This window comes from Macaca thibetana, chromosome 10 (genome assembly GCF_024542745.1).
Source record: "Macaca thibetana thibetana isolate TM-01 chromosome 10, ASM2454274v1, whole genome shotgun sequence".
Classification (NCBI taxonomy): Eukaryota; Metazoa; Chordata; class Mammalia; order Primates; family Cercopithecidae; genus Macaca; species Macaca thibetana.
Window position 1 is genome coordinate 70,247,881 of NC_065587.1, and position 25,919 is coordinate 70,273,799.

Below are 25,919 nucleotides of genomic sequence, written 5' to 3' on the forward strand. Positions count from 1 at the left end.
ATGCTTCACCTGTGCTGAGACCTGTGCTTTAGGAACTGGCTTGGCATATCATGAGACACCTGCAGGACCTTTCTGATGGGAGTGTAAAGCCAACCCCTCCTATCCCTACAGGGTTATTGTTTTGTTTTGAACACTTTGTGCTGTAGAACTGAACAATGCAAGAATTTAGAAAGAGAAGGTTGGAGCATTTCTCCACACTTGAAAAATCACAGCTGAGTGTTGCAGAGACAAGGGCTGTGAGTCAGACTGAGGGGTTAGAACCTTGGCTCCCTGACCTGTTCAAAAGTCAGTTCTCTCTGATCCTCAGTGTCCTCATCTTTAAAGGAGGTAGCAAAGGGCTCCTCCCTCATAGCACTGGTTACAAGGAAACTCTGGCACAGCTGCTGCTTCCTGGCCCCCTTCCCCACCTCCCTCCTTTCTCATCTAGCTCATCATTTAGGCTGAGAGCATAGCAAAGAGGAGTGAGCACTTTACTAGGAGTTAGCAGATCTGAGTCACACCTGAGCCACCACTGGCTGTGACTGCCTGGGCTGGGGAGGCACCACCTGAGCCACCACTGGCTGTGACTGCCTGGGCTGGGGAGGCACCACCTGGAAACTTCAGTGTCTTTACCAATATTATCTGCACAATCAGGATAAAGTCACCTTCCGTGTCTAAGTTGAAGGGTTACGAGGAGCTGATTTCAGTCATTACTGGGCAATGTACATTTTCATGTACACACATGTACATGAAAGCATCATGTTTTACGCTTTACATATACACATTTAAAAAAAAACTGTTAGTAAAGCTATGTGTCTTCTGGAGGCTCTGTTTTTTGTCTTTCCAAATTTCAGAGGCTGCCCACATTCCTTTCTCACAGTTACATCTTCCCATCACTCTAACCTCTTGCTTGCATCCTCACAAGTCCTTCTCTAAGAATTAATCTCCTTCCTCCTTCTTGTAAGGAACTTTCTTATATATTGTGTCCACCCTGATGCTACAGCCAGATGTTAAAACCACTGTCTTAAAAGTGTTTGAAGTGGGGCCGGGCATGATGGCTCATGCCTTTAATCCTAGCACTTTGGGAGGCAAAGGCAGATGGATCACCTGAGGTCAGGAGTTCGAGACCAGCCTGAAAAACATGGAGAAACCCTGTCTCTACAAAATACATAATTAGCCAGGCATGGTGGCCTATGCCTGTAATCTCTGATTGCTACATCATCTAGGAGGGAAATTGGGCAATATTCTCAAATATGAAAGCACACTATCCTCTGACCTAGGAAAGTCACTTCCAGTGGGTGTCTCCTGCCTGAGCAGCGTAACACATGTACAAGGTCATCCACTGCATGATTGTTTTAGTAGCTAAGGTTGGGAATAACTTACATATCCATCAACAGAAGACTGTAAAATAAATTTTGATATTTCCATACATTAGAGTATTTTTCAGCTGTAAAAAACTGGAGCAGCTCTCTATGTTCTGATGTGGAATCTCGATATGGAGTGACAGGGCTTAAATTTGGGAGAAGTTTTCCAATCACCAACGAGCTTTAGTGTCTGAATGTGAGGTGCATTGTAAACCTTTGGGAAACGAGTGAAAAGAGAAATGCTGGTTCTCTGACCTGTGGTTCTGTTTGAGAAGCTTTTATTTAGCACCTATGATGCACCAGGTTCTTCATGGAGACAGCGTCTAACACTGGGGAAGGAAGGAGACTACCTCGATTCACACATGGACTCTGGCTCCAATTCTGTCACTAACTGGCCCTGTGACCATGGACAAGACCCCTGTCATGTCTTGGCTTCAGTCTCCCATCTGTAAAGGGGGTTGGGCTGGATGGTCTAAAGATCCCTCCTGTGCTGACATTCCAGAATTCAGGAGTTAGGACGAGGCTCTTGAGCCTCTGGCAGGAAACCCCAAATAAGCATTGTTGCTGCCTTATATGGGGAACCCCTAAGTCACCCACGTGTGGGAACTCTTTCCTGAGGTGAGGGACATTCTGAGATGAAGCAGCTCTGCTCAGAGCCCATGGTGACTGTGTGACTCAGTCCCCGAATCCCACAAGGGTTTCCCAAATGGACCCACAGCAAATGCCAAACTTATTGGCATCTCCTCCCACCAGGCCATCAGATTCAGCAGTGAATGTGCCTCCCAGGAATCTTCCCCGTGGGGTGTTTCTGAAGATTAAATAAAGAAAAACACGATTTACACTCTCCATGCCCTGGATGGATTTCTCCTCGTTAGAAGGGAAGAGAATGTAAGCTTGGTGGGGAAGAGCTTTAGGCTGTTTCATTCACTGCTCTTTGCACAGCATCCAGGGCAGAGCCTGGTGCACAGTGGGGTCTCAGTGAGTGCCTGCTGCATAAAGAAGAGACTGGGTCACCCTGAGCGGGGAAGCCTTCTCTGGAGGCAGAAGGCAAGGTCCAGACCTGTGCCTGGGGAAATCACTCAATCTGTCAGTTCCCTCCTCTGTGGAACCAAAGGGCTGGGTCAGCTTTGCAAACTCAAGAGCTGTAGAGCCACAGACTGAGGATGCTGTCTTTTCCATCAAATATAAGCCGTGGACCCTCGAGCGACTACCATGACATCTCCAAGCCTCAACTCATGTGATCTGAAGAAGGGGTGACATCAGATCATGAAAATGAGCACCAACCACCACACCTGGTTGTTGCTCCAAGAATGGATAATGTGATTATTGACTTAATGTCACACCAGGGGACGAAGGAGGCCCGCACTGTACTTACCACGCACAGACAGCTCAGTGCCTGCTCCAGACTTCAACTCCACATCAGGGCTCCCTTTCTGGAACTTCACACAGTAGTAGGTGCCGGCATCTGCTGGGGTGATGCTACTGATGCAAATGGAAAAGTCCTTGTTGTTTCTCTTTGTGGACTCTGAAACAGGTGTTACCCGGGAGAAATGGCCTTCTTTCCAATTGTAGATTAATTCCTGGCCTGGTCCAGCTCCTCTGAACCACCGGATGGGCCCCACAGGGATCAGGGAGGTCACAGTGCAGTTCAGAGTGGCCGACTCTCCAGCTGCAACTGATACGGACTTCTCAGCTGAATCACCTGCAGCTCCTCCTCACCCAACTTCCTGGAAAGGAGCACAAAGCAGTCATTTTTTCATCCTTACATGATCCTGTGTGTTTCCTCAAGTGTTTATTAATGACTTTCATTGACTGGATGCACACTTGGAGCAGGCCTTGAGCTCAGCCCACTACATGTATTTTCTCATTTAACCCTCACAACTGGCCTGTAACATAAGACTGTAATATAAGCGAGGACACTGAGGCACAGAGAGGTTCACTTTCCTTTTCCTTACTGTCTTTTGTTCTTTATGTTTGCTTTCTTTTCTTTTTTCTTATTTCTTTTCTTTTCTTTTTTTTTCTTTTCTTTTTTTTTTGGAGACAGGGTCTTGCTCTGTCTGCTGCCCAGGCTGGAGTGCAGTTATGCAATCACAGCTCACTATAGCTTCAACCACCCAGGCTCAAGTGATCCTTTTACCCTGGCCTCCCAAGTAACTGGGTCCACAGGTGCATTCCACCATACCTGGTCAATTTTTATATTTTTCGTAGTGACACAGTTTTACTCTTTGCCCAGACTGGTCTCTAACTCTTGGGCTCAAGCAATACATCTGTCTTGGCCTTCCAAACTGCTGGGATTACAGATGTGAGCCACCACGCCTGGCCAAGAGGTTCAATTTTAATGTAGAGCTTTGGGTTGAGGACCTGAGTAGAACTATTGAGCCCTCCTTGGAAGTGCCATGTTTTGCCAAATATGGCCTCCACTGTGTGGCTACATGGAGTGTGGCACTTTTTGTATCGCTGGATTGGGTGGGGCCCTGTGACTTCTTTAGACCACTGAGTTTTGAGCGGAAATGTTGGGTATAATTTGTGGGCTGTGTGTTTAACTGCAAGAGCCTCTATGGATCAATTTCTCCCTTCCAGAGACCCACAAGGCTCTGATGGGGCCTGCTCCATTGCCTGGATGTGTGAATGACCGTTGCATGCAGAACTGCCAATACACACTGAATATGTAGCTTCCAGTGGAAATACAACATTGTTTTAAGCCCCTGGTAATTTTTCACCCATAGCACAATCACGTTAGGTAAGTTTCCTAATGCTGATGTGACAAATTACCAAAACTTAGTGTCTTAAAAGAAATGTAACATTTTATAGTTCTGGAGGTTAGAAGTCCAAAATAGTGTTGCTGGGGTACAATCAAGAAGAAATGATGAAAGTCAAACACACAAAGATAGAGAATAAAACAGTGGTGACTAGGGGTGAACATGTGGGAGGTGATGGGGAGATCAAAAGATACAAAATTGCGCTAAGTCTGACGAAGAAGTCCAGAGAATGAATGTGCAATCTGAGGACTCTAGTCAATAATATTGTATTGAATTCAATATTTTTGCTTAAAGAGCACATTTCAGGTGCTGTTGACATAAAACACATGCAGCATAACTATGGGAGATGATGGATGTGTCCATTTGCTTAACTTTAATAATCATTTAACTACGTATATGTATACGTATATGTGTATGTGTATGTGTATGTGTATGTGTATGTATATGTATATGAAAACATCATGTTTTACACCTCACATTTTGACAATTTTTAAATCACTTTCAGCAGAGCTATGTGTCTTCTGGAGGCTCTGTTTTTTGCCTTTCCAAATTCTAGAGTTTTCTCACATTCCTTTCTCACAGTTACATCTTCACACCACTCTAACCTCTTGCTTGCATCTTCACATGCAAACATCCTGGAATATAAGGATGTTTCAATGTCCTTATCTAAGAATTACTTTCCTTCCTCCTTCTTGTAAGCACCCTTGTGATGTATTAGCTCCACCCTAATACTAGACCCAGATGTTAAAATCACTGTCTTAAAAATGCTGAGGTAAAGGAAACAACGGACCAAGAGTTAAGGGAATGTAAATGTCTTAACAAAATAAGAACATAAAGAAAGAGAAATTATAGGAAGAAATCAAACAGAAACTTAGGAATTGAAAGTACAACAACTAAAAGTTCACTAGAGGGGTCCCCCAATGGGTATAAGCAGGTGGAAGAATAATCAGAAAACTGGAAGATGGAATAATTGGAATTATTGAGACTGAGGTACGGGTGGAAAACAGAATAAAGTCTAGAGCACAGAATCTAAGGGATCTGTGAGACATTATCAAATGTATCAACATACACCTTACTAGAGTTCCAGGGAGAAAAAAGAGAAAGAGAGAAAGGAATAGAAGATTATTTGAAGACACAGTGGACAAAAATCTTCACCAACTTGATAAAATACAGGAATCTACAAATTTAAGGCACAGAAGAAATGCAAGTTGAACTAAAAAATAAACTCAGAGACCCACACTAAGACACATTATAATCCACCTGTTGAAAACTAAAGTCAAAGAGAGAATCCTTAAGGCAGCAAGACAGAAGCGATTCCTTACAAACAAGAGACCCTCAATAAGATTTTCAGCTGAGCTCTTATACAAAGCACTGAAAGCCAGAAGATAGAGCAATTGTAAGTTCAAAATGTTAAAAGAGGAAAAACATGCCAATCATGAATTGTTTACCTGGCAAAGTGTCCTTCAAATACAAGGGAGAAATTAAGGTATTCTCATATAAACAAAAGCTAACAGAGTTCATGACCACTAAACCTTGCCTACAAGAAATGCTAAAGGGAGTGCTTCAGGTGGAAATGAAAGGATGCTACATGGCAACTCAAAGTTGTATGAAGAAATAAAGATGTCCAGTTATGTGTACATTTTTAAAAAATCATGTATCGATATCCCACAAACAAGCTGTGAGCACCCTGCCCAGGTGACCAGGTAACCAGTATTTTAAAGCTGGTTCCTGTCACAATTCCTCTTTTTGTCATCCCCTACTGTGACCTAGTGACATTAAAACACTTTAGTAAAACCCATCATAGTTTTTATGTGTGTCCTCAGCCTTGACTGCCAGGAAAGGCACTTGCCCAGGAATCCCATCTCTCTTGCCTACTCAGCTGCTTGATTGAGCCTGCTCCTTGGGAGCTCCTCCCACATGGCTTCTTGCATGGCCTGCCCTACTTCCGTCTCTAGGAACTGTGAGTATGCCTCTTCATATGAACTTTTCATGGCCATGTTAGAGTCATCCTCTAAGATTCAACCAGCAGGAATCACTCTAACATTTTCAATAGCAATGGCAATGAGGATGGGATCATTCTAAACTCAGGTGGAAAGTTCCTAGGGAATGCCTTTGACTCATCATGACTTACTGATTTGCTACTCTGACTGGCTCCACAATTTGAGAAGGCTTTTTACCCTGATGACTTTCTTGTACTATGCTATGTACAGCTTTGTGTTGTCTTTGGAGTGCTGCCATGGCTCTCCATCCTGAAGCGAGGATCCTGTTCCAATATCAATAATGACATCCACCTTTCTTCAGGAGCACAAGTAGATATAACATTGGTAATACCTCTTCAAAGAAAATTCATGTGATATGCATATTAATGTCACATAATCCAGCATCTGTAATTTTTTTTGGGATGCCTGTGGCAACATATTCTTAATTTACAAATTTTACTTACAAATTAAAATCAACAGGCACTCCTGTTAGTGTCTTTAAATGAATTAACAAACAAAGATATCTCTTCTCTGTAGAGATTTTGGCGATGTCTTTCATGCCTCTCGGAGTCTCTAGACCAGATTCAAGGATAATACTCTCCTGTTGCAATCACTAATCATAAATTGCCCCACAGGCCAGGCTCTGCTCATCTGAAATGACACCCATTGGAATTTAAACTTCCACTACAACACAAAATTAAAATCGCTGCCAGGTACAGTTGCACACCTTTCTGTTGACAGTTGGCATTATTACTACTTGGTTTATTGATGCAACAATCCTCAACCAAATACTAGCAAACTGAATTGAGCATCATATTAGAAGAATTATATAGCATGAGCAAGCGATATTTATTTCTGGAATACAAGAATGTTTCCATGCACAAATGACAAACAATGTAATATATAATATTTATAGAAGAAAGAGAAGAAACACATGATTAACTCATTTGATACAGAAGACCATTTGACAAATTTGGAGATCTTTTTATGACAAAAACCATCAATGAAAGGAACATATGAAACTTCTATAAAATAATAAAAGCCATATACACATACTTTATTTTCACTTATCACTGTCTAATATACTATTTTATTTGCCTATTTATCATGTGTATCGGTTACTATCATTCTCCCTGGTGGAGACAAGCAAAAAAAGGGCACGTACTTTTTCTCTTTTATTCAACAATGTTCTTTGTTAAGTCCTAGCACATAGTAGGTATTCATTAAATATGTGTGTAATGTGTGGATTGCTCAGTGGAACACTTTCCGAGGAGACTAAATATTGTACTTTAAGTGAATTGCTTTCATGAAATTTGCCAGAAAATGTGTTCCCCATGTGGGTGAATTGGTGAAAACAAAAATCAACTTGTGTACATGCAGAAATCAGAAGAGTCAAGGAGAAGAAAACCACCTAAATGTGAGGTGCATTCTGAACCTTTGTGAAATTAATGAAAAAAGGAATGCTGGTTCTCTGACCCAAGGCTCTCCCAGAAGCCACAGGGGCCGGCTGGGATGGCGGCTGGGAGCCCGATCGCGGGGGGGTGCCTCACCCGCTGCTGGGAACCGGATCTGGATATCTGGAAGAGTATCACAAGGGGTGGTACAGTGTCTGTGATACTGAGGATAATATCAATCTCTCTGCCTTGGATTATTGCGAAGGATGAATCAGGGTGGATGTACACCCTGTGCCACTTTTCGAGTAATATCAGCCTGTCCCCTCCATGGATATTAGGAACAATATCCCAGACTGGGTGGACGTCTCCTGCTGTACAGAGTGTAATATCATCCTCTCCCTCCCAGAATAGTAATTACAATATCACTGGGCGGGATCACACAGCCTGCGATTTATTATCATCCTCTCCCCCTCTGTATACTAGGAACAATATCTCAGAAGAGCTGTACCCTCTCTGCCATATTGGGAGTAATAGCATAGGCTTCTTCCGGGAATATTAGGAGCAATATTCCCGGGTAGCTGTCCATTCATTGCTATGTTTGGAGTCATGTCATAGTCTACCCCCATTTATATTAGGATCAGTGTCACGTGGTGAGTGTACACCTACTGCGATATTAAAAGTAAAATCATGCTTTCCGTCCCTGGATATTAGGAACAGCATCACAGGTAGGTTTACACTCCCTGTGGAATTAGGAATAATAATATGATTATTAAACATCAATGATAGATTTTAATAGTTATCAGTGATACTAATAATTCACAGGATACCATCATTAAGTACGGATAATGATTTTATAAACAAGATTATGCATGCTTTCAATTAATTATTAATATTAATGTCATCAAATAATATTATTAGTTCCTAATACTAATTATTATTTGATTACCAGCATCACTTGGTAGTGATTTAAGTCACATTAATTGCTAATATCATAATTTAATTATTAATAGTGATATTACTAATAATTATTATTACAAATCGATAACATTTTAAACCAGTATTAATTTTTACTCTCTTTATTGTGATCATTAATATAATAATAATTATTAATATTAATATAATTATTAATATTAATAATCAATAGACGTGTTCCTGATATCCACCAGGGAGAGGATGATGTTAATTTATATATCACAAAGGGTGTACACTCCCCGTGATAGTGTTTCGAATTTCTGCTTGGAGAGGAGGATATGACAATCAATATCACTGGGAGTAGAAACAACCCTGGGACACTGTTCTTAATATTGAGGGAGGAAGAGGCTGATTTGACTCCTAATACAGAAGGGTTACACCCTCTGAGGGTGTGCACACTGGGGGTATACATTCGTCTGAGAAGGAGTTGATAATTTTCAGATGGGGAGATGGTATTACTCACAATACAAGAAAAGGCTGTGAGTTCACATGGCTCCCAGACGCCAGGGGGGCGGGCCGGGGGTGGCGGCTGGGGGCCCGATCGCGGGGGGGGCCCCGCCCCCCCGGCCATGGGGCTCCCAGACGCCAGGGGGGCGGGCCGGGGGTGGCGGCTGGGGGCCCGATCGCAGGGGGTGCCTCGACCCCCCGGCCATGGGGCTCCCAGACGCCAGGGGGGCGGGCCGGGGGTGGCGGTTTGACTGGTTTGAGCCGGTCTGATCCGGTTTGATCCGGTTCCATCCGGTTTGAGCCGCTCTGATCCGGTTCCATCCGGTCTGATCCGGTTCGAACCGGTTTGAGCCGGTTGGATCCAGTTTGATCCGGTTTGAACCGGTTTGATCTGGTCTGATCTGGTGTGAGCCGGTCTGATCCAGTTCCATCCGGTCTGAATCGGTGTGAGCCGGTCTCATCCGGTTTGATCCGGTTCCATCCGGTTTGATCCGGTTCTATCCGGTCTGAACCGGTTTGAGCTGGTCTGATCCGGTTCCATCCGGTTTGATCCGGTTTGAACCGGTTTGATCGGGTTCCATCCGGTCTGAACCGCTGTGAGCCGGTCTCATCCGGTTTGATCCGGTTTCAACTGGTTTGAACCGGTTTCAGCAGGTCTGATCCGGTTTGATCCGGTTCCATCCGGTTTGAGCTGGTCTGATCCGGTTTCAGCCGGTTTGATCCGGTCTCATCCGGTTTGATCCGGTTTGAACCGGTTTGAGCAGGTCTGATCCGGTTTGATCCGCTTCCATCCGGGTTGAGCTGGTCTGATCCGGTTTGAGCCGGTTTGAGCCGGTCTGATCCGGTTTGATCCGGTTTGAACCGGTTTGAGCCGGTTTGAACCGGTCTGCTCCGGTTCCATATGGTCTGATCCGGTCTGATCCCGTCTGAACTGGTGTGATCCGGTCTCATCCAGTTTGATCCGGTCTCATCCGGTTTGATCCGGTTCCATCCGGTTTGAAGCGGTTTGAGCAGGTCTGACCCGGTTTGATTCGATTCCATCCGGTTTGAGCTGGTCTGATCCGGTTTGAGCCGGTTTGAGCCGGTCTGATCCGGTTTGATCGGGTTCCATCCGGTTGGAGCTGGTCTGATCCGATTTCAGCCGGTATGATCCGGTCTGATCCGGTTTGAACCGCTTTGAACCGGTTTGATCCGGCCTGCTCCGGTTCCATCTGGTCTGATCCGGTCTGATCCGGTCTGAACCGGTGTGATCCGGTCTCATCCGGTTTGATACGGTCTCATCCGGTTTGATCCGGTTTGAACCTGTTTGAGCCGGTCTGATCTGGTTTGATCCGGTTTGATCCGATTTGAACCGGTTTGAACCGGATTGATCCGGTTCTATCCGGTCTGAACCGGTTTGAGACGGTTTGATCTGGTTTGAACCGGTTGGAACCGGTTTGATCCGGTTCTATCCGGTCTGAACCGGTTTGAGCCGGTCTGATCCGGTTTGAACCGGTGTTTGCCAGTCTCATCCGGTTTGATCCGGTTTGAACCGGTTTGAACCGGTTTGAGCAGGTCTGATCTGGTTTGATCCGGTTCCATCCGGTTTGAGCTGGTCTGATACGGTTTGAGCCGGTTTGAGCCAGTCTGATCCGGTTTGATCGGCTTCCTTCCGGTGTGAGCCGGTCTCATCCGGTTTGATCCGGTTCCATCTGGTCTGATCCGGTTTGATCCGGTTCTATCCGGTCTGATCCGGTTTGAGCCGGTTTGAGCCGGTCCGATCCGGTTTGAGCCGTTCTGATCAGGTTCCATCTGGTCTGAACCGGTATGATCCGGTTCGAACCAGTTCGATCCGGTTTGAACCGTTTTGAGCCAGTCTGATCCGCTTCCATCCGGTTCGATCCGGTTTGAGCTGGTTTGATCCCGTCTGATCCGGTTCCATCAGGTCTGATCCGGTTCGAACCGGTTTGAGCCGCTTTGATCCGGTCTGATCCGGTTTGTTCCCGTGTGAACCGGTTTGAGCCGGTCTGATTCGGTTTGATCCGGTTCCATCCGGTTTGAGCCGCTCTGATCCGGTTCCATCCGGTCTGATATGGTTCGAACCGGATTGAGCCGGTCTGATCCGGTCTGATCCGGTTCCATCCGGTCTGAATCGGTGGGAGCCGGTCTCATCCGGTTTGATCCGGTGTGATCCGGTTTGAACCGGTTTGAGCCGCTCTGGCCCGGTTTGAGCCGGTTCCATCCGGTTTTAGCTGGCCTGATCTGGTTTGAGCCGGTTTGAGCCGGTCTCATCCGGTTTGATCCGGTTCCGTCCGGTTTGAGCCACTCTAATCCGGTTCCATCCAGTATGAACCGGTTTGAGCCGGTCTGATCCGGTTTGATCCGGTTCCATCCGGTTTGATCCGGTTTGAGCAGGTCTGATCCGGTTTCATCCGGTTCTATCTGGTTTGAGCCGCTCTGTTCCGGTTCCATCTGGTCTGATCCGGTTCGAACCGGTTTGAGCCGGTTTGATCCAGTTTGATCCGGTTTGAGCCGGTTTGATCCGGTTCTATCCGATCTGAACGGGTTTGAGCCGGTCTGATCCGGTCTGAACCGGTTTGAGCCGGTCTGATCCGGTTTGATCCGGCTTGAACCGGTTTGGACCGGTTTGAGCCGGTCTGATCCGGTTTGATCCGGTTTCATCCGGTTTGAACCGGTTTGAGCCGGTCTGCTCCGTTTCCATCCGGTCTCATCCGGTTCGAACCGGTTTGAGCCGCTTTGATCCGGTCTGATCCGGTTCGTTCCCGTGTGAACCGGTTTGAGCCGGTCTGATCCGGTTTTATCCGGTTCCATCCGGTTTGAGCCATTCTGATCCTGTTCCATCCGGTCTGATCCGGCTCGAACCGGATTGAGCCGGTTTGATCCAGTTTGATCCGGTTTGAACCGGTTTGATCAGGTCTGATCCGGTCTGATCCGGTTACATCCGGTCTGAATCGGTGTGAGCCGGTCTGATCCGGTTTGATCCGGTTCCATCCGGTTTGAGCTGGTCTGATCCGGTTTCAGCCGGTTTGATCCGTCTGATCCGGTTTGATCCGGTTTGAACCGGTTTGAACCGGTTTGAGCCGGTCTGCTCCGTTTCCATCTGGTCTGATCCGGTCTGAACTGGTGTGATCCGGTCTCCTCTGGTTTGATCCCGTCTTATCCGGTTTTATCCGGTCTCATCGGTTCATCCGGTTTGATCCGGTTCCATCCGCTTTGATCCGGTTTGTTCCATCCGCTTTGATCCGGTTTGAACCGGTTTGACCGGTTTGATCCGGTTCTATCCGGTCCGGATTGAACCGGTTTGAGCCGGTTGATCCGGTTTGATCCGGTTTGTTCTGACCGGTGATCTGATCTGAACCGGTTTGAGCCGGTCTGATCCGTTTCCATCTGGTCTGAATCCGGTTTGAACCGGTCTGATCCGGTTTGATCCGGTTCTATCCGGTCTGAACCGGTTTGAGCCGGTTTGATCCGGTTTGATCCGGTCTGAACCGGTTTGATCCGGTTCTATCCGGTCTGAACCGGTTTGAGCCGGTTTGATCCGGATCCGGTCGTTGATCCGGTTCATCGGTCTGAACCGGTTTGAGACGGTCTGATCCTGGTTTGATCCGGCTTGAACCGGTTTGGACCGGTTTGAGCATGTCTGATCCGGTTTGATCCGGTTCCATCCGGTTTGAGCTGGTCTGATCCGGTTTCAGCCGGTTCGATCCGTCTGATCCGGTTTGATCCGGTTTGAACCGGTTTGAACCGGTCTGCTCTGGTTCCATCTGGTCTGATCTGGTCTGATCTGGTATGAACTGGTGTGATCCGGTCTCATCCGGTTTGATCCGGTCCCATCCGGTTTGATCCGGTGTGAGCCGGTCTGATCCGGTTCCATCCGGTCTGAATCGGTGTGAGCCGATCTCATCCAGTTTGATCCGTTCCCATCCGGTTTGATCCGGTCTGATTCTTTTCCATCCGGTTCGAACCGGTTTGATCCGGTTCGAACCTGCTTGAGCCGGTCTGATCCGGTTTGATCCGGTTCGATCCGGTTTGAACCGGTTTAAAACGGTTTAAACCGGTTTGAGCTGCTCTGATCCGGTCCGATCCGGTTCCATCCGGTCTTATCCGGTTCGAACCGGTTTGAGCCTGTTTGATCCGGTGTGATCCGGTTTGTTCCGGTTCGAACCGGTTTGAGCCAGTCTGTTCCGGTTTCATCCGGTTCTATCCGGTTTGAGTCGCTCTGATCCGGTTCCAACTGGTCTGATCCGGTTCGAACCGGTTTGAGCCGGTTTGATCCAGTTTGATCCGGTTTCCGCCGGTTTGATCCGTCTGATCCGGTTTGTTCCAGTTTGAACCGGTTTGAACCGGTCGGCTCCGGTCAGCTCCGTTTCCATCTGGTCTGATCCGGTATGAACTCGTGTGATCCGGTCTCCTCCGGTTTGATCCCGTCTTATCCGGTTTTATCCGGTTTTTTGATCCGGTCTTTGATCATGCGGTCTGATCCGGTTTGATCCGGTTTTCGAACCGGTTTGATCCGGCCGTTTTGAACCGGTTTGATCCGGTTTCATCCGGTTCTCCGGTTTGAGTCGCTTTGATCCGGTTTGAACTGGTTTGATCCGGTTCTGAACCGGTTTGATCCGGTCTGAACCGGTTTGAGCCGGTTTGATCCGGTTCTATCCGTCTCATCCGGTTTGATCCGGTTTGATCCGGTTTGGTTCTATCCGGTCTGAACCGGTTTGAGTCCGGTTTGATCCGGTTTGAACCGGTCTGGCCGGTTTGATCCGGTTCCATCCGGTTTGATCCGGTTTGAGCAGGTCTCGATCCGGTTTGATCCGGTTCCATCCGGTTTGATCCCTGCTGATCCCGGTTTCAGCTGTCTGTTTGATCCGGTTTCTGATCCGGTTTGAACCGGTTTGAACCGGTTTGATCCGGCCTGCTCCGCTTCCGGTCTGAACCGGTTCGGTTTGATCCGGTCTGATCCGGTCTGAACCGGTGTGATCCGGTCTCATCCGGTTTGATCCGGTCCCATCCGGTTTGATGCGGTCTGAACCGGTTTGCACCGGTTTGATCTGGTCTGAACCGGTTTGATCCGGTTCTATTCGGTCTGAACCGGTTTGATCCGGTTTGATCCAGTTTGAACCGGTTTGATTCGGTCTGATCCGGTTTGAGCCGGTCTGATCCGGTTCCATCCGGTCTGAATCGGTGTGAGCCGGTCTCATCCGGTTTGATCCGGTTCCATCTGGTCTGATCCGGTTTGATCCAGTTCTATCCGGTCTGATCCGGTTTGAGCCGGTTTGAGCCGGTCCGATCCGGTTTGAGCCGGTCTGATCAGGTTCCATCTGGTCTGAACCGGTATGATCCGGTTCGAACCAGTTCGATCCGGTTTGAACCGTTTTGAGCCAGTCTGATCCGCTTCCATCCGGTTCGATCCGGTTTGAGCCGGTTTGATCCCGTCTGATCCGGTTCCATCAGGTCTGATCCGGTTTGAACCGGTTTGAGCCGGTCTGGCCCGGTTTGAGCCGGTTCCATCCGGTTTGAGCAGGTCTGATCTGGTTTGACCCGGTTTGAGCCGGTCCGACCGATTTAATGCGGTCTGAACCGGTTTGCGCCGGTCTGATCCGGCTTGATCCGGTTTCATCCGCTTTGATCCGGTTTGAACCGGTTGGATCCGGTTCCAACCGGTCTGAACCGGTCTGGCCGGTTTGATCCGGTTCCATCCGGTTTGATCCGGTTTGAGCAGGTCTGATCCGGTTTGATCCGGTTCCATCCAGTTGGAGCTGGTCTGATCCGGTTTCAGCCGGTTTGATCCGGTCTGATCCGGTTTGAACCGCTTTGAACCGGTTTGATCCGGCCTGCTCCGCTTCCATCTGGTCTGATCCGGTCTGATCCAGTCTGAACCGGTGTGATCCGGTCTCATCCGGTTTGATCCGGTCCCATCCGGTTTGATGTGGTTTGAACCGGTTTGCACCGGTTTGAGCTGTACTGATCCGGTTTGATCCGGTTCCATCCGGTCTGATCCGGTTCGAACCGGTTTCAGCCTGTTTGATCCGGTCTCATCCGGATTGTTCCGGTTTGAACCGGTTTGAGCCGGTCTGATCTGGTTTGATCCGGTTCCGTCCGGTTTGAGCCGCTCTCATCCGGTTCCATCCGGTCTGAACCAGTGTGAGCCGTTCTCATCCGGTTTGATACGGTTTCAACCGGTTTGAAGCGGTTTGAGCAGGTCTGATCCGATTTGATCCGGTTCCATCCGGTTTGAGCTGGTCTGATCCGGTTTGAGCCGGTTTGAGCCGATCTGATCGGTTTGATCTGGTTTCATCTGGTTTGAGCTGGTCTGATCCGGTATCAGCCGGTTTGATCCGTCTGATCCGGTTTGATCCGGTTTGAACCGGTTTGACCCGGTCTGCTCTGGTTCCATCTGGTCTGATCCGGTCTGATCCGGTATGAACTGGTGTGATCCGGTCTCATCCGGTTTGATCCGGTCTCATCCGTTTTGATCCGGTCCCATCCGGTTTGATCCGGTGTGAGCCGTTCTCATCCGGTTTGATACGGTTTCAACCGGTTGGAACCGGTTTGAGCAGGTCTGATCCGATTTGATCCGGTTCCATCCGGTTTGAGCTGGTCTGATCCAGTTTGAGCCGGTTTGAGCAGGTCTGATCCGGTTTGATCCACTTCCATCCGGTTTGATGCGGTCTGATCCGGTTTGAACCGGTTTGAGCCGGTCTGATCCGGTTTGAACCGGTTCCATCCGGTTTGAGCCGCTCTGATCCGGTTCCATCCGGTCTTATCCGGTTCGAACCGGTTTGAGCCGGTTTGATCCAGTTTGATCCGGTTTGAACCGGTTTGATCCGGTCTGATCCGGTGTGAGCCGGTCTGATCCGGTTCCATCCGGTCTGAATCGGTGTGAGCCGGTCTCATCCGGTTTGATCCGGTTCCATCTGGTCTGATCCGGTTTGATCCGGTTCTATCCGGTCTCATCCGGTTTGAGCCGGTTTGAGCCGGTCCGATCCGGTTTGAGCCGGTCTGATCAGGTTCCATCTGGTCTGGACCGTTTTGAGCAGGTCTGATCCGGTTTGATCCGGTTACATCTGGTTTCAGCTGGTCTGATCCGGTTTGAGCCGGTTTGAGCCGGTCCAATCCGGTTTGATGCGGTCTGAACCGATTTGAGCCGGTCTTATCCGGTTTGATCCGGTTCCATCCGGTCTGAACCGGTTTGAGCCGGTCTGATCCGGTTTGATCCGGTTCCATCTGGTCTGATCCGGTTTGATCCGGTTCTATCCGGTCTGATCCGGTTTGAGCCGGGTTGATCAGGTTCCATCTGGTCTGAACCGGTATGATCCGGTTTGAACCAGTTCGATCCGGTTTGAACCGTTTTGAGCCAGTCTGATCCGGTTCCATCCGGTTCGATCCGGTTTCAGCCGGTTTGATCTGGTCTGATCCGGTTCCATCCTGTCTGATCCGGTTCGAACCGGTTTGAGCCGCGTTGATCCGGTCTGATCCGGTTCGTTCCCGTGTGAACCGGTTTGAGCCGTTCTGATCCGGTTTGATCCGGTTCCATCCGGTTTGAGCCGCTCTGATCCTGTTCCATCCGATCTGTTCCGGTATGATCCGGTTTGAACCAGTTCGACAGGTTTGAACCGTTTTGAGCCAGTCTGATCCGGTTCCATCCGGTTCGATCCGATTTCAGCCGGTTTGATCTGGTCTGATCCGGTTCCATCCGGTCTGATCCGGTTCGAACCGGTTTGAGCCCCTTTGATCCTGTCTGATCCGGTTTGTTCCCGTGTGAACCGGTTTGAGCCGGTCTGATCCGGTTTGATCCAGTTCCATCCGGTTTGAGCCACTCTGATCCTGTTCCATCCGGTCTGATCCGGTTCCAACCGGATTGAGCCGGTTTGATCCAGTTTGATCCGGTTTGAACCGGTTTGATCAGGTCTGATCCGGTCTGATCCGGTTCCATCCGGTCTGAATCGGTGTGAGCCGGTCTCATCCGGTTTGATCCGGTTCCATCCGGTTTGAACCGGTTTGAGCTGGTCTGGTCCAGTTTGAACCGTTTCCATCCGGTTTGATCCCGTTTGAACCGGTTGGAACCGGTTTGATCTGGTTCCATCCGGTCTGAACGGGTGCGAGCCGGTCTCATCCGGTTGGATCCGGTTTGAACCGGTTTGAACCGGTTTGAGCTGGTCTGATCCGGTTGGATCCGGTTCCATCCGGTTTGACCTTGTCTGATCCGGTTTGAGCTGCTTTGAGCCGGTCTGATCCGGTTTGATCCGGTTCCATCCGGTTTGAGCTGGTCTGATCCGGTTTCAGCCGGTTTGATCCGGTCTGATCCTGTTTGATCCGGTTTGAACCGGTTTGAACCAGTTTGAGCCGGTCTGCTCCGTTTCCATCTGATCTGATCCAGTCTGAACTGGTGTGATCCGGTCTCATCCGGTTTGATCCGGTGTGATCAGTTTCCATCCGCTTTGATCCGGTTTGAACTGGTTTGATCCGGTTCTATCCGGTCTGAACCGGTTTGAGCCGGTTTGATCCGGTTTGAACCGGTCTGCTCTGGTTCCATCTGGTCTGATCTGGTCTGATCCGGTATGAAGTGGTGTGATCCAGTCTCATCCGGTTTGAGCCGTTCTGATCCGGTTTGATCTGGTCTGAACCGGTTTGAGCCGGTCTGATCCGGTTGGATCCGGTTTCATCCGGTTTGATCCGGTTTGAACCGGTTTGATCCGGTACCATCCTCTCTGAACCGGTTTGAGCAGGTCTGATCCGGTTTGATCCGGTTACATCCGGATTGAGCTGGTCTGATCCGGTTTCAGCCGGTTTGATACGGTCTCATCCGGTTTGATCCGGTTTGAACCGGTTTGAACCGGTTTGAACCGGTCTGATCCGGTTTGATCCGGTTCCATCCGGTTTGAGCTGGCCTGATCCGGTTTCCGCCGGTTTGATCCGTCTGATCCGGTTTGATCCGGTTTGAACCGGTTTGAACCCGTTTGAGCCGGTCTGCTCCGTTTCCATCTGGTCTGATCCGGTCTGAACTGGTGTGATCCGGTCTCCTCCGGTTTGATCCCGTCTTATCCGGTTTTATCCGGTCTCATCCGGTTTGATCCGGTCTGATCCGGTTCCATCGGCTTTGATCCGGTTTGAACCGGTTTGATCCGGTTCTATCCGGTCTGAACCGGTTTGAGACGGTTTGATCTGGTTTGAACCGGTTGGAACCGGTTTGATCCGGTTCTATCCGGTCTGAACCGGTTTGAGCCGGTTTGATCCGGTTCTATCCGGTCTGAACCGGTTTGAGCCGGTCTGATCCGGTCTGAACCGGTTTGAGCCGGTCTGATCCGGTTTGATCCGGCTTGAACCGGTTTGGACCGGTTTGAGCAGGTCTCATCCGGTTGGATCCGGTTTGAACCGGTTTGAACCGGTTTGAGCTGGTCTGATCCGGTTGGATCCGGTTCCATCCGGTTTGACCTTGTCTGATCCGGTTTGAGCTGCTTTGAGCCGGTCTGATCCGGTTTGATCCGGTTCCATCCGGTTTGAGCTGGTCTGATCCGGTTTCAGCCGGTTTGATCCGGTCTGATCCTGTTTGATCCGGTTTGAACCGGTTTGAACCAGTTTGAGCCGGTCTGCTCCGTTTCCATCTGATCTGATCCAGTCTGAACTGGTGTGATCCGGTCTCATCCGGTTTGATCCGGTGTGATCAGTTTCCATCCGCTTTGATCCGGTTTGAACTGGTTTGATCCGGTTCTATCCGGTCTGAACCGGTTTGAGCCGGTTTGATCCGGTTTGAACCGGTCTGCTCTGGTTCCATCTGGTCTGATCTGGTCTGATCCGGTATGAAGTGGTGTGATCCAGTCTCATCCGGTTTGAGCCGTTCTGATCCGGTTTGATCTGGTCTGAACCGGTTTGAGCCGGTCTGATCCGGTTGGATCCGGTTTCATCCGGTTTGATCCGGTTTGAACCGGTTTGATCCGGTACCATCCTCTCTGAACCGGTTTGAGCAGGTCTGATCCGGTTTGATCCGGTTACATCCGGATTGAGCTGGTCTGATCCGGTTTCAGCCGGTTTGATACGGTCTCATCATCCGGTTTGGTTTGATCCGGTTTGGTTGATCCGGTTTGATCCGGTTTGAGCTGGCCTGATCCGGTTTCCGCCGGTTTGATCCGTCTGATCCGGTTTGATCCGGTTTGAACCGGTTTGAACCGGTTTGAGCCGGTCTGCTCCGTTTCCATCTGGTCTGATCCGGTCTGAACTGGTGTGATCCGGTCTCCTCCGGTTTGATCCCGTCTTATCCGGTTTTATCCGGTCTCATCCGGTTTGATCCGGTCTGATCCGGTTCCATCCGCTTTGATCCGGTTTGAACCGGTTTGATCCGGTTCTATCCGGTCTGAACCGGTTTGAGCCGGTTTGATCCGGTTTGAACCGGTTTGAACCGGTTTGATCCGGTTCTATCCGGTCTGAACCGGTTTGAGCCGGTTTGATCCGGTTCTATCCGGTCTGAACCGGTTTGAGCCGGTCTGATCCGGTCTGAACCGGTTTGAGCCGGTCTGATCCGGTTTGATCCGGCTTGAACCGGTTTGGACCGGTTTGAGCAGGTCTGATCCGGTTTGATCCGGTTCCATCCGGTTTGAACCGGTTTGAGCCGGTCTGCTCCGTTTCCATCTGGTCTGATCCGGTCTGACCTGGTGTGATCCGGTCTCATCCGGTTTGATCCGGTCTGATCCGGTTCCATCCGCTTTGATCCGGTTTGAACTGGTTTGATCCGGTTCTATCCGGTCTGAACCGGTTTGAGCCGGTTTGATCCGGTTTGAACCGGTCTGAACCGGTTTGATCCGGTTCTACCCGGTCTGAATCGGTTTGAGCAGGTCTGATCCGGTTTGATCCATTTCCATCCGGTTTGAGCTGGTCTGATCCAGTTTGACCCTGTTTGAGCCGTTCTGATCCGGTTTGATCTGGTCTGAACCGGTTTGAGCCGGTCTGATCCGGTTGGATCCGGTTTCATCCGGTTTGATCCGGTTTGAACCGGTTTGATCCGTTTCCATCCTGTCTGAACCGGTTAGAGCTGCTCTGATCCGGTTTGATCCGGTTCCATCTGGTTTGAGCTGGTCTGATCCGGTTTCAGCCGGTTTGATACGGTCTCATCCGGTTTGATCCGGTTTGAACCGGTTTGAACCGGTTTGAACCGGTCTGATCCGGTTTGATCCGGTTCCATCCGGTTTTAGCTGGTCTGATCCGGTTTCCGCCGGTTTGATCCGTCTGATCCGGTTTGATCCGGTTTGAACCGGTTTGGACCGGTTGAGCAGGTCTGATCCTGTTTGATCCGGTTTGAACCGGTTTGAACCGGTTTGAGCCGGTCTGCTCCGTTTCCATCTGGTCTGATCCGGTCTGACCTGGTGTGATCCGGTCTCATCCGGTTTGATCCGGTCTGATCCGGTTCCATCCGCTTTGATCCGGTTTGAACTGGTTTGATCCGGTTCTATCCGGTCTGAACCGGTTTGAGCCGGTTTGATCCGGTTTGAACCCGTCTGAACCGGTGTGATCCGGTTGGATCCTGTTTGATCCGGTTTGATCCGGTTTGAACCGGTTTGATCCGGTTCTATCCGGTCTGAACCGATTTGAGCCGGTTTCATCCGGTTTGAACCGGTCTGAACCGGTTTGATCCGGTTCTATCCGGTCTGAACCGCTTTGATCCGGTTCTACCCGGTCTGAACCGGTTTGAGCAGGTCTGATCCGGTTTGATCCGGTTCCATCCGGTTTGAGCTGGTCTGATCCGGTTTCAGCCGGTTTGATACGGTCTCATCCGGTTTGAACCGGTCTGATCCGGTTTGATCCAGTTCCATCCAGTTTGAGCTGATCTGATCCGGTTTCCGCCGGTTTGATCCGTCTGATCCGGTTTGATCCGGTTTGAACCGGTTTGAACCGGTTTGAGCCGGTCTGCTCCGTTTCCATCTGGTCTGATCCGGTCTGAACTGGTGTGATCCAGTCTCCTCCGGTTTGATCCCGTCTTATCCGGTTTTATCCGGTCTCATCCGGTTTGATCCGGTCTGATCCGGTTCCATCGGCTTTGATCCGGTTTGAATCGCTTTGATCCGGTTCTATCCGGTCTGAACGGGTTGGATCCGGTTCTATCCGGTCTCAACCGGTTTGAGCCGGTCTGATCCGGTTTGATCCGGCGTGAACCGGTTTGGACCGGTTTGAGCAGGTCTGATCCTCTTTGATCCGGTTTGAACCGGTTTGAACCGGTTTGAGCCGGTCTGCTCCGTTTCCATCTGGTGTGATCCGGTCTGACCTGGTGTGATCCGGTCTCATCCGGTTTGATCCGGTCTGATCCGGTTCCATCCGCTTTGATCCGGTTTGAACTGGTTTGATCCGGTTCTATCCGGTCTGAACCGGTTTGAGCCGGTTTGATCCGGTTTGAACCGGTCTGAACGGGTCTGATCCGGTTGGATCCTGTTTGATCCGGTTTGATCCGGTTTGAACCGGTTTGATCCGGTTCCATCCTGTCTGAACCGGTTAGAGCCGCTCTGATCCGGTTTGATCCGGTTCCATGCGGTTTGAGCTGGTCTGATCCGGTTTCAGCCGGTTTGATACGGTCTCATCCGGTTGGATCCGGTTTGAACCGGTTTGAACCGGTCTGATCCGGTTTGATCCGGTTCCATCCGGTTTGAGCTGGTCTGATCCGGTTTCCGCCGGTTTGATCCGTCTGATCCGGTTTGATCCGGTTTGAACCGGTCTGAACCGGTTTGATCCGGTTCTGATCCGGTTTGAACCGGTTTATCCGGTTTGAACCGGTTTGATCCGGTTCTATCCTGTCTGAACCGGTTTGAGCCGGTCTGATCCGGTTTGATCCGGCTTGAGAACCGGTTTGGACCGGTTTGAGCAGGTCTGAACCGGTCTGATCCGGTTCCATCCGGTTTGAGCTGGTCTGATCCGGTTTGTGAGCCTGTTTGAGCCGTTCTGATCCGGTTTGATCTGATCTGAACCGGTTTGAGCCGGTCTGATCCGGTCTGCTCCGTTTCCATCTGGTCTGATCCGGTCTGAACTGGTGTGATCCGGTCTCATCCGATTTGAACCGGTCTGAACCGGTTTGATCCGGTTCTATCCGGTCTGAACCGGTTTGAGCCGGTTCTGATCCGGTTTGATCCGGCTTGACCGGTTTGATCCGGTTCTATCCGGTCTGAACCGGTTTGAGCCGGTTGATCCGGTTTGATCCGGTTTGAACCGGTCTGATCCGGTTTTGATCCGGTTCTACCCGGTCTGAACCGGTTTGAGCAGGTCTGATCCGGTTTGATCCATTTTGATCCGGTTTGAGCTGGTCTGATCCGGTTCAGCCGGTTTGATCCGGTTTCATCCGGTTTGATCCGGTTTGAACCGGTTTGAACCGGTTTGAACCGGTCTGATCCGGTTTGATCCGGTTTGATCCGGTTTGAACCGGTCTGATCCGGTTTGAATCCGGTTTGATCCGGTCTGATCCGGTTTTGAATCCGGTTGATCCGGTTTGATCCGGTCTGATCCGGTTTGATCCGGTTTGATCCGGTTTGAGCCGGTTTGATCCGGTTTGATCCGGTCTGAACCGGTTTGATCCGGTTTGATCCGGTTTGAATCCGGTTTGAACCGGTTTGAACCGGTTTGATCCGGTTCCATCCTGTCTGATCCGGTTGATCCGGTTTGATCCGGTTTGATCCGGTTCCATCCGGTTTGATCCGGTTTGATCCGGTCTCATCCGGTTTGATACGGTCTGATCCGGTTGGATCCGGTTTGAACCGGTTTGAACCGGTCTGACCGGTTTGATCCGGTTCCATCCGGTTTGAGCTGGTTGATCCGGTTTGATCCGGTTTGATCCGGTCTGATCCGGTCTGATCCGGTTTGATCCGGTTTGATCCGGTTTGAACCGGTCTGAACCGGTTTGATCCGGATCCGGTTTGAACCGGTTTGATCCGGTTCTATCCGGTCTGAACCGGTTTGAGCCGGTTTGATCCGGTTCTATCCGGTCTGAACCGGTTTGATCCGGTTTGATCCGGTCTGATCCGGTTTGATCCGGTTGAACCGGTTTGGACCGGTTTGAGCAGGTCTGATCCGGTCTGATCCGGTTCCATCCGGTTTGAGCTGATCTGATCCGGTTTGAACCTGTTTGAGCCGTTCTGATCCGGTTTGATCCGGATCTGAACCGGTTTGAGCCGGTTCTGATCCGGTCTGCTCCGGTTTCCATCGGGTCTGATCCGGTCTGACTGGTTGATCCGGTTTCATCCGGTTTGATCCGGTCTGAACCGGTTTGATCCGGTTCTGATCCGGTTTGAACCGGTTTGATCCGGTTTCCATCCTGTTTGATCCGGTTGACCGGTTTTGATCCGGTTCTATCCGGTCTGAACCGGTTTGAGCCGGTTTGATCCGGTTCTATCCGGTCTGAACCGGTTGATCCGGTTCTGATCCGGTCTGAACCGGTTTGATCCGTTCTGATCCGGTTTGATCCGGTCTGATCCGGTTTGATCCGGTTTGATCCGGTCTGAAACGGTTTGATCCGGTTCTGACCCGGTCTGAACCGGTTTGATCCGGTCTGATCCGGTTTGATCCGGTTTGATCCATTTGATCCGGTTTGAGCTGGTCTGATCCGGTTTCAGCCGGTTTGATACGGTCTCATCCGGTTTGATCCGGTTTGAACCGGTTTGAACCGGTTTGAACCGGTCTGATCCGGTTTGATCCGGTTCCATCCGGTTTGAGCTGATCTGATCCGGTTTCCGCCGGTTTGATGCGTCTGATCCGGTTTTATCCGGTCTCATCCGGTTTGATCCGGTTCTGATCCGGTTCCATCCGTTTGATCCGGTTTGAACCGGTTTGATCCGGTTCTATCCGGTCTGAACCGGTTTGAGCCGGTTTGATCCGGTTTGAACCGGTTTGAACCGGTTTGAGCCGGTCTGCTCCGTTTCCATCTGGTCTGATCCGGTCTGAACCTGGTTGTGATCCGGTCTCCTCCGGTTTGATCCCGTCTTATCCGGTTTCTCCGGTCTCATCCGGTTGTATCCGGTCTGATCCGGTTCCATCCGCTTTGATCGGTTTGAACCGGTTTGAACCGGTTTGAACCGGTTTGAACCGGTTCTGCTCCGTTTCCATCTGGTCTGATCCGGTCTGACCTGGTGTGATCCGGTCTCATCCGGTTCTGATCCGGTTCTGATCCCGGTTTTCCATCCGGTTTTGGTCCGGTTTGATCCGGTTTGATCCGGTTCTGATCCGGTCTGAACCGGTTTGAGCCGGTTTGATCCGGTTTGATCCGGTTCGAACCGGTTTGAGCCGGTTTGATCCGGTCTGATCCGGTTCGTTCCCGGTGTGAACCGTTTGAGCCGGTCTGATCCGGTTTTATCCGGTTCCATCCGGTTTGAGCCGTTTGATCCCGTTCCATCCGGTCTGATCCGATTCAGTTGAACAGGATTGAGCCAGTCTGATCCAGTTTGATCCGGTTTGAACCGGTTTGATCTGGTCTGCTCCGTTTCCATCTGATCTGATCCGGTCTGAACTGGTGTGATGCGGTCTCATCCGGTTTGATCCGGTGTGATCAGGTTCCATCCGCTTTGATCCGGTTTGAACTGGTTTGATCCGGTTCTATCTGGTCTGAACCGGTTTGAGCCGGTTTGATCCGGTTTGAACCGGTCTGCTCTGGTTCCATCTGGTCTGATCTGGTCTGATCCGGTATGAAGTGGTGTGATCCAGTCTCATCCGGTTTGAGCCGTTCTGATCCGGTTTGATCTGGTCTGAACCGGTTTGAGCCGGTCTGATCCGGTTGGATCCGGTTTCATCCGGTTTGATCCGGTTTGAACCGGTTTGATCCGGTTCCATCCTGTCTGAACCGGTTAGAGCCGCTCTGATCCGGTTTGATCCGGTTCCATCCGGTTTGAGCTGGTCTGATCCGGTTTCAGCCGGTTTGATACGGTCTCATCCGGTTTGATCCGGTTTGAACCGGTTTGAACCGGTTTGAACCGGTCTGATCCGGTTTGATCCAATTCCATCCGGTTTGAGCTGATCTGATCCGGTTTCCGCCGGTTTGATGCGTCTGATCCGGTTTTATCCGGTCTCATCCGGTTTGATCCGGTCTGATCCGGTTCCATCCGCTTTGATCCGGTTTGAACCGGTTTGATCCGGTTCTATCCGGTCTGAACCGGTTTGAGCCTGTTTGATCCGGTTTAAACCGGTCTGAACCCGTTGGATCCGGTTCTATCCGGTCTGAACCGGTTTGAGCCGGTTGGATCCGGTTCTATCCGGTCTGAACCGGTTTGAGCCGGTCTGTTCCGGTCTGAACCGGTTTGAGCCGGTCTGATCCGGTTTGATCCGGCTTGAACCGGTTTGGACCGGTTTGAGCAGGTCTGATCCGGTCTGATCCGGTCTGATCCGGTTCCATCCGGTTTGAGCTGCTCTGATCCGGTGTGAGCCTGTTTGAGCCGTTCTGATCCGGTTTGATCTGATCTGAACCGGTTTGAGCCGGTCTGATCCGGTCTGCTCCGTTTCCATCTGGTCTGATCCGGTCTGAACTGGTGTGAACCGGTCTCATCCGGTTTGAACCGGTCTGAACCGGTTTGATCTGGTTCTATCCGGTCTGAACCGGTTTGAGCCGGTTTCATCCGGTTTGAACCGGTCTGAACCGGTTGGATCCGGTTCTATCCGGTCTGAACCGGTTGGATCCGGTTCTATCCGGTCTGAACCGGTATGATCCGGTCTGATCCTGTTTGATCCGGTTTGAACCGGTTTGAACCGGTTTGAGCCGGTCTGCTCCGTTTCCTTCTGGTCTGATCCGGTCTGAACTGGTGTGATCCGGTCTCATCCGGTTTGAGCCGGTCTGATCCGGTTCCATCCGCTTTGATCCGGTTTGAACTGGTTTGATCCGGTTCTATCCGGTCTGACCGGTTTGAGCCGGTTTGATCCGGTTTGAACCGGTCTGAACCGGTTTGATCCGGTTCTATCCGGTCTGAACCGCTTTGATCCGGTTCTACCCGGTCTGAACCGGTTTGAGCAGGTCTGATCCGGTTTGATCCGGTTCCATCCGGTTTGAGCTGGTCTGATCCGGTTTCCACCGGTTTG

At 50.3% G+C, this 25,919-nt stretch overlaps 2 protein-coding genes and 1 pseudogene across 3 annotated transcripts in view; all 3 read right to left on the bottom strand.

Moving 5' to 3' along the window:
* Positions 1 to 25,919, bottom strand: part of NSFL1C (NSFL1 cofactor) — a 401,445-nt gene that overhangs the window by 198,559 nt on the left and 176,967 nt on the right. The gene's annotated exons all lie outside the window — the stretch shown is intronic.
* LOC126929099 (signal-regulatory protein gamma) overlaps positions 1 to 25,919 on the bottom strand; it is a 133,406-nt gene that overhangs the window by 27,792 nt on the left and 79,695 nt on the right. The window lies entirely within an intron of this gene.
* LOC126929101 (signal-regulatory protein beta-1-like) overlaps positions 1 to 25,919 on the bottom strand; it is an 81,408-nt pseudogene that overhangs the window by 9,791 nt on the left and 45,698 nt on the right.